We start from the raw sequence: 7,513 nt of genomic DNA, 5'->3' as shown, positions 1-7,513 counted from the left end.
AAGCAAACAAAAATATTTCTTAATCAGTGGAAACCGTAACAGTGTTTTCTATCGCAATAAGCGCTTACGTTCAGTCAATAAAAATCGATTGTAGTTCTTAATTTGTGTGAGAACTGAGAAAGACTGTTCCATATAGGCGTGGCGACGTGGCCACATAACCACTTCGGGAGTGCATTATTTCTCTAATAATTTTAACGGCCTGGAGTCACAATCACACATCAATAGTTCAGATGATTTGTTTCAAGACATTTGACATGTTTCTGTCCTGAAATCTCGTGGGTGTTGAACTAGCTAATTTTTTACGTACCTCATCCCAAACCTTCTGTTGAAAATTCCAAAACGTCATTTTAGAGCTAATAACAGAGGCTTTAGCCATTGATATGCAGGCTAACGCAGTTATTAATGCAGTCTAACGCAGTTAATTAGAGAGAGAGAGAGCGAAAGAGAGAGGGATAGATTAAATGCGTCTGAGCATCTCTCCGCAGTATTCAGCACCAGCGTCTACTAATAGCGAATCTTTAAGTTGAACTGCTTCAAGAACCTCACTGCTGAGAAATGTCATGTAGCTTTTAAGCTGCGAAACTATTTTATTGATAAATTCGCGGGGCAGCCGCAGCTCTGACAACAAGTTTCTGTCCGCGTCTCCATGTGTGTGCGCGAGTGCGTGTCTGTCTGTACTGTGTGTACCTCTGTGAGAGAGAACAGGAGAAAGAAAGCGGGATTTCTGTACATAAAAAAGGTTGAAGACATGCAATGTATTCTGGGGTTTTGGTTATTTTACTGTTGTAGATATCCCATAGTATAACAAAAATATTCTATATCTCTTCATTGTGTTTGGGCCCCCCTGGACGAGCAAGCATAGGCACGTGCCTAGAATGCCTATGCGTAAATCCGGCCCTGCTCCTGAATGAATCAGCCATTTGAACGAATCAAATAAATGAATAAATGACTCGATGACTTAATCATTAAGACATTTACCACCACCTACTGGCAGTTTTAGCTTATTATTTAGAGTATCATTTCATTAAAGAAATCATTTAATATTTCCATAGTAATAATAATTAAATTAATACAATTAATAAAGGTATAGTTCACCCACCCAAAAATGACAATTGTGTCATTAGTTATTTTACTGTTGTAGATATCCCATAGTATAACAAAAATATGATATATCTCTTCATTGTGTTTGGGCCCCCCTGGACGAGCAAGCATAGGCACGTGCCTAGAATGCCTATGCGTAAATCCGGCCCTGCTCCTGAATGAATCAGCCATTTGAACGAATCAAATAAATGAATAAATGACTCGATGACTTAATCATTAAGACATTTACCACCACCTACTGGCAGTTTTAGTTTATAATTTCATTAAAGAAATCATTTCATATTTCCATACTAATAATAATAATAAAATTAATTATTAAAGGTATAGTTCACCCACCCAAAAATGACAATTTTGTCATCATTTACTCACCCTCATGGTCCAAAAGAGTATATGTAATAAATTTGATCAAACAAAATATTTCTTGCTGTAGTTACTTTTTGTAATGTCTGTTTGATGTTTTACACAACAATGACTTTAAATAATATTTTGGGAGCAATTTCTCAGCCAAATTTGATGTGCGATTAATTTTCGATTAATTAATCACCACATCATGTAATTAATTAGATTAAAAATATTAATCGCTTACCAGCCCTAATATATATATATATATATATATAGTATTTGTTGTTACAAATCATGTTAATTATAATAAAACAAAAGCAAACACACACACAAAATTGATGTAACACATTTGGCACTTCAGTACACACCTGCTCAACATGACTGCTTTCAAAAATCTGTCACACCCTATCACTTGCACAGGCATGTCTTCCATTTCTTGTTGGTTTTCTTATAGTCGCATCTTGTAGAGTTTTGACTATTAATAAAAAAAAATTACATAACAAAAATTTGTTCTTTGATTGTAAATATTGTCAATTTGCTTATCTGCATAGCAAAACCTTGCTACTAAAACCACTGTAGGAGAGTACCACTGCATAACAGTGGAATGCAAATCTGAGATTCTTCTGAAGTGTTGTATGCGAATGTGATACTTTTATCTGAATCACACCTTATATCTCTGTCAGGTGTCTGCTATTGTGCTACGATGGCCTCAAATCCTTTAAAAGACATTTATTTGTGCATATTGTTTGTATATAATTTTTAATCAAATATTTATAGTTTAGTTTGTCATTATAAACTTACTGTATGCATGTGTGAAGAAGTGAGAATTTGCAATACCATATGATTGTGATTCTGGCTTTGATTTCCATGCTTGCATGTCAACCTCACATTTTTCCTCTCTCCCACTCAAAATATTTCTGCTTTACACCCTAACCACACACTTGCACAGACATGTTTTTCATCTCTTGGCTGTCCTCTGAGCATTACAACAGTGTGTCAAAAGAAACAGGTAAAGTTAGCTTGATGATTATAAATCTGGCAAAACAGTTAAGGAGGTGCCCCTCCACCCCTTTGCAAGTTGCCACAAAGTTTGTATGTCAACAGTACTTTATTGGAAACATTAAATATTACTACATGTAATGCTTACTAATATTATTTTTTAATACAAATGATTTTCATATATTTTACACTAATTCCTAATCACACTAACAAGACAACTCTTCAGGATATAAAAAAACAATTGCAAATATAGGCTTATGTAATTCAAGAATAATCTACTGTTAAACACAATACTTGGTTTAAAAACATTCAGGCTTTCTTTTATACTAAATCAGTGTGTTTGAGAGGCATATTTTGAATGTATTATTGTTTATAATATTACTATTTCTATATTTTACACACACATACAAAGAATGCAGCTTACATAAGCATTCACTGTTAATTATACCGTATCTGTTAAGTTTGATCTGTATTTGACCTGAAGTTACCTTATGACTTTTTGGCAAGGTACTGAATATTGTCTTTGATCAGGACTCAACCTCAGTTTTTCAAAATTCAGCAGAGGGATGGCATTCTGCTTGCAAGAGCACAGTAAACCCAACAGATGTCTGTGATTTTTTTTAAAGATGTTGGATATGTAAGGGATAATGACAGTCACATGAAATATTGATTTAAATTGAAATAATTTTATGGGATAAGTCCTGATTAATATGCTTGTGTTAAAGTTGTTACAATGACTATGTGATTGTATCTTTATTTTCTTGCAATAACTTTATCCCACTCATTCCACGGCTACATATCAAATAAATAAATACATGGAAATTGACCAAGAAATTGGCAGCGATTCCCTGGACAAGGGTCATTATTTAGAAAAAGTATTGCTGAATCACAATTAATTAGTTTGTCTGAATAAAGCCACCAATGTATTTCTGCCAGTTTGCTTGGGAACAATACGCAAGTTACTCAAAGCTTTTTCTTCTATAAGACACCACTTAGTCAGTTAGATATGTTTCAAACAGTGGGGTGACTGTTCCATCTTTCCATTCAACAAGGATCTCACCTCGCTGGATGGAAGGGGATTGAGCAGTTTTCATAGGGTGTCGGGTTAGAGGAGCTCTCTCACTAGGCACCGGGGACCCCGGCAGACTGGCCTCTCCTGTCGGAGTGTAGGATTTCAGCACCACCACAGTCTTCTTCCTCCTGTGCATGAAGACGAAAAATAGATCAGCAACTCATAACGGGGGGAAACCATGTTGCCGACTCATTCCTTGTTATGAAACCAATCTCAATGCCTGTTCACAGATCAGTTTTACTTCAAGGAATTACATCTGTATTTAGATGCATGAAATTGAATGCTGGCATTGAGAATAAAATGGTCCTTAAGGTTTATTTACCAAAAATGAGAAACATCTCACCTGTTCTGGTAGATGTTAAGAGTGAGGATCACAAGCCCAAGTAACAGGGCCAAGCTGCTTAGAAGCAACATTGTCATTTTCCAGCCTGTTCCTGTTATTAAACACATTAGAATATCACAAACTAACATTCTTATTTTGTGTATCAGTTACTCATTTTTTACTTATTTTCTGTCATTACAATTTATTAATGTTTCTTTGTCTCATCAGTCATCACCAAAGATATGGCACCGTGTTTAGGTTTCCTCTCCTCTGCTGTCCTCATGTGGACATACGGCAGACAAACTATTCCAGGATCAGGGGAATGTAGTGTGTTTTAAATATTTGTTTGTTTATACCATATTTCCGGACTGATTTAACAGATAAAACAAATGTAATTTTTTTGAAAACAAAGATGAGCTCTTTTCACACTCGCCATAGTCTGTTGCAAATACATTAACAGAAGGTCCGTCCGGCTCTACGCTACTTTGAGGTTCAGCCGATGCCTCTGAAGTCTGTGTTGCTTCAGTCGACTTTATTTTGGAGGTCTGGCCATTATTCCCAGCTTAAGTAAACAAAATAAAGAGATTATAAAGATACAATCATGCAATATATCATAGAAATTATTAGAAGCGGAATAGACAGTACACAGGGTTCCCACGCTTTTTTGACCAATAAATTTTCATTGCTGGGAAGGATTTACATGTTGTATGTCAGATACCAATCCTTCTAATTAAGATATTTAAATAAAAAAATTTTTTAAATGACTTTTAACATTCTGTTACGTTTCCATGACTTTTCAAAATGTTTTGATATTTCCAAGTTTTCCAGTACTGTGGGAACCCTGGTACAAAATGAATGTGACCAGATGAGAAAGTTAAAAACGATTTAAAAGAGTTAAAAAGAGTTTTAACTGAAGAAGTAGATGAGATGTCATTAATTAGAATGATGGCATGGCAGAATACAACATGAAACACAGGCCCATCATTAACGAAGAACTCCTAATCTAACTCTCTTACAATGCCAATAGCGAATTTGAGTGAGGATTCGGGGTCCAGTCGAAAGTGTCTGCTGAGAATCTCGTAACACATTCTGGCCGTGACGTGTGCTATCTGTCTCCTCGCATACCGTTTGATTAGCCAGCGTCCTCCACTTGCTGCCTTTCCCACGATCTTTGGAAAGGAAGACCTTTGAGGAATCGTGACGTACGCTCAGGTGCAGACCCTTGCCGTGTAATGTCAGGAGACCCTTTTTAGAGCAGCTCCAGGTCTGGCCCTCACGATCCTCCTCCTCAGAGCTGCAAGCTTGCAGCCAAATGCTCTCATGCACCTGGATCTGAGGTGCAGTTAAACATCCTCCCGTCTGTGGGTTGCTGAGGGAGCGTGTCTCAGGGCTCCAGTGCCACTCTTGCAGAGCCAAATCTGCTCTGCACTCTTGCAGGGTTAACCTGCTGCTGACCTGACCATCATTTACTTGTAAACACTTTCTCAGCTCCTCATTCCTGATCATGAGTCCTGTAACATCTACAAGGGAAAGAAGAGATTACTGCAGCTTATTATAATATACATAATTATAGCCTAGGTAAAAATCATATTGCAAATATAGATCAAAATCCTCACAAATAGTACATCTGCTGCTAACAGCACTACACAAACAACTTTACAGATAGAAGCATAAAAGGCAACAGTCTTGATCAAGTTAGAAGACCATCCTTCAATCTGAACATTGTAGCAAAAACATTACATATTTACGAATTAGTATACACAAAAATACATTAGTGGAGCTGTACGGTCTTAAACTGCGACCTGTACTGTAGAAACACCAGAACTCACAATCCTATCCCACCTGTTTAATAACCATCGTAATTTCCTACGAAATAGAACTTCTTCCAATCTTAAATTAGGATAAAACAGGAAGTTTCTGTAATACAGCCAAGTTAGCGACTAGTCTGTGTACTGACAAATTTTAAGCAACATTATCGACAGATGAAATTTGTTCTACGAGTTTAAACATTAAAATAAAGATATAGATATATTGTTGTTATTTCATATACTGATATTGCATGTTCTTTACCTTGAAAAACAAGTGTTGTGAGAACAAAAGTGCAGAACCCTCTCCAAACGACATCCATCACTGCGTGTATGTGGTGCAATAACAACACTGATCATAAAATGTTTGACTTCCAGATTACAGTTATGATCCGTTCTGATAAAGATAGCGAATAAAATATTATTTCCCAGCACACATGTTATAGCCCTAAAGCAAGGCAGAGAGTGAAGAGCGACAACGTTGATCCACCCGATAGCGGACACTAGCACAACAGATTTTCACTTGAAAGAAGACTGGAAATTTATGGCGCATGAAGCACAAAAGTGTTCAACGAGTGAGTGTGGAATACTAATTAACAAGAGACGATAAAAGGCAATTAAGTGTTCTGCTATGTTGGGGGAAAGGCAGTAAAACTAAGGAAAACAAAACAACCAACCAACCATTGTGCATTACATAAGATTATTAATGTAAAAGACGTTTTTTCCCCAACATAATCAAACATTACGGGGAAAGCAATCTGAACTGTAAACTACAGATGTACAAAGAGGAAGATCATTTTATGTGGCTCAACAATTTGAATGGCATTCCTTTCAAGCTGAGATGACAGAGCTTCTGTTCTCGTTGCTATGTTGTTTCTAAGTTGGAGTCGACGGAATCAGGCCGTATTTAAAGAGAATGGGAGCGCGAAGGAAAACACTTACAGCATGTTTCCACCTATTTGTGTTTCTATGGTGCTGAAAGTGTAAAATAATGCTACAAAATGCTACTTTTCTAGACTACCAACTGTGCGTTAAAGAGTTTGGATAGTCACTGTAAAATGCCACTTTTGAAATGAAAATAAAAGTAGGCCTATGCTCAACCTGAAGATGATTTGTCTTGTACCACTATTGTTATTTTGCTAACTGAATAGATTTATTATGACTGACAGTGAGTAGAGCATTTCTACACTGGCACTGATAACTGAAAAGTCTCTTCTGCACATCTAGATCTCAGTATAAGTCCAAGACAACTGCCTTACAATAGCAGTCAAATTATATGATACATGAGAATATGACATCAAAGTGAGGATATTTCTCTAGAGTAGAATAGAACTTTAAATGATACTGCAAGAATTGTGTGACAGGTAGACCTTCTACTAATAATCAGTAATGCCATTTACAGTATGCTGTACAACATATCCTGCAAACGATAAGTTTTCTTGATGAACGTTTTCACAGAGTCTGAATTAGTTTATATCAATTCAGGTCTTTGTGCATTACATGGTTAACAAGAGATGGCCTGGACTCCATCCTGCGCTCTGCCTCCCTCCCTCTGATGCCCATCTATTTACAAATGGGGCCCATGCTCACTGTACTTTCACAAGCCTACACAAATCTTTGACCTCTCTGACAGGCCTCTTGTGTACAGTCATTCATTTGTTCCTTTCCCTTGCTGTCTACAAATGCACACATATACTTTGTTGTAAGCAGTTAACAGTGTGCTTATTGTGTGAGGTTGACAATTCTGCATATTGTTACATGTTAACTTTCCATTTTGTTTTTTTCATTCATTGATTTGTGTTGCGTGATTGTTTTACTGCTTTTATTTTCTTGCCTTATATATATATATATATATATATATATATATATGTA

The 7,513-nt window shown here is 36.5% G+C and overlaps 1 pseudogene; it reads right to left on the bottom strand.

Moving 5' to 3' along the window:
- Window positions 1-3,377: 3,377 nt before the first annotated feature.
- On the bottom strand, window positions 3,378-6,194 carry LOC107676627 (uncharacterized; annotated as a pseudogene).
- Between the last annotated feature and the right edge of the window lie 1,319 nt (window positions 6,195-7,513).

The sequence above is a fragment of the Sinocyclocheilus anshuiensis genome, unplaced genomic scaffold (assembly GCF_001515605.1).
Source record: "Sinocyclocheilus anshuiensis isolate Anshui unplaced genomic scaffold, SAMN03320099.WGS_v1.1 scaffold344, whole genome shotgun sequence".
NCBI classification, from domain to species: Eukaryota; Metazoa; Chordata; class Actinopteri; order Cypriniformes; family Cyprinidae; genus Sinocyclocheilus; species Sinocyclocheilus anshuiensis.
The sequence above is the reverse complement of the archived record's forward strand: the minus strand, read 5'-3'. Positions and strand labels throughout refer to the sequence as shown.